The sequence below is a fragment of the Cajanus cajan genome, chromosome 11, assembly GCF_000230855.2.
Source record: "Cajanus cajan strain Asha chromosome 11, NIPB_CcT2T_4, whole genome shotgun sequence".
In the NCBI taxonomy this organism is placed as follows: Eukaryota; Viridiplantae; Streptophyta; class Magnoliopsida; order Fabales; family Fabaceae; genus Cajanus; species Cajanus cajan.
This window is the reverse complement of record NC_138527.1, coordinates 43386056-43387567: the sequence shown is the minus strand read 5'-3', so window position 1 is coordinate 43387567 and position 1512 is coordinate 43386056. Positions and strand designations below refer to the sequence as shown.

The window sequence follows — 1512 nt, the reverse complement described above, 5'->3', positions numbered from 1 at the left end:
TTACTTATCGACTAAGATTTATTTATTTCAATTATGTATGTATACATGTTTTTTCACCTAAGTACCTTTTTCTTGATCATTCTTTTGTTTGTTCGAACACTTTTGCAAGTAAAAATTCATCATATGGGCTGTAAATTCACGAACATCTGAAAAATAAAGTCAATTATAAAAAATATAGAATTAACTCAATCATAAAGAATAATTATAAAACCTTAAAAAAGACTAGTGATATGAGAGAATAAATACCAAAGTTTCTGTCAATGGCTTCAATGGACATTTGATTACATTGTGCAAGACAATTAGCAACACACGATTTAAACTTTGGTGGATCACATAGAAAAATTGCACAATCATTGCAACACGTATAAATACAAGGAATACTAGTTGGATCATTGCGCGGCTCAACTTCCGCAAATGAATTGTAATTGGCTTGTGTCAAATCTAACATAATTATCATCATAATCGTAACCTGAATAATTTTTATCTCATTTTTTGTCATTTTTTTTCTCCCGAGTCTTTGTGAAATATCTTTGAATTTTGTACAAATGTTAAATTTTTGTTGTGATGTTTCTTAAAAAAAACAACATCAATTTATAGGCATGAAATAATGCATATAAAATAGCTTCAACTCATTGTGACACTCTCTACCCCAACATTAATACACAATAAATGTAAATAATAAATTTTTTTCTTTTTGAGTAAATAAAATCTTTCATAATTTGATAACATCTTTTATGAATAAAATAATTGTCTCAAATATCATAAGATAGAAAATTCACATTTGTAACTCATAAATCATAAAAAGTCAACATGTAAGTATCAAAACTCAAGAAATCATATAAAGGAAAATATAGATTAATTCTAGCAAAGGTGGCAATTCCTCCTAGTTAAGAATTAATTTATAACTTCCAAATCATATAATAAAAATAATATGACAAAGATGTACATTTTGGTCTTTTATCAAGAACATTCAAAATTACAAAAGAAAAGATAACTAAGGCTTTCAAAACAATAACATCATGAACTAAGCCTAGTCATGCCCCGATGTCACATATCTTATTAGAGCATGCCCAACTGAAACCTTAAGCCTCATCACCAACATTCTTATGATGATGATTACCTGCAACATAATTTAAACATATACAAGAACAACAAGAGAGTGAGAAATATCTCACTCAGTTTCAGATGCAGAAATAAAGGTTAGATAGCACACACACAAAACAAATATAAGTCACATGTAAACAATACACATACATAATCAATATCACATATACACTCATTTATCATGCAATGATGTCATGGACTCGATTCATAAATGCATGCATGTGGCGCCATACGGAAATTTCACATTTCTCATAGCTTGTTACATCACTGGTAACCCTAAGGTACACCTTGTTAGCATGTTACGTCGTGGGTGACCCTAAGGTACACCTTGTTAGCAGGTTACGTCATGGATGACCCTAAGGTACACCTTGTTAGCATGTTACGTCATGGGTGACCCAAAGGTACACC

General features: G+C 30.3%; 1 long non-coding RNA gene across 1 annotated transcript; it reads right to left on the bottom strand.

The window, feature by feature from the left end:
- LOC109799871 (uncharacterized) lies at nucleotides 1-1512 on the bottom strand. Its single transcript, XR_002239905.2, has 2 exons — nucleotides 247-1512; nucleotides 1-146 (listed from the first exon to the last, which is right to left on the bottom strand). It is a non-coding gene; the product is annotated as an uncharacterized LOC109799871 (long non-coding RNA).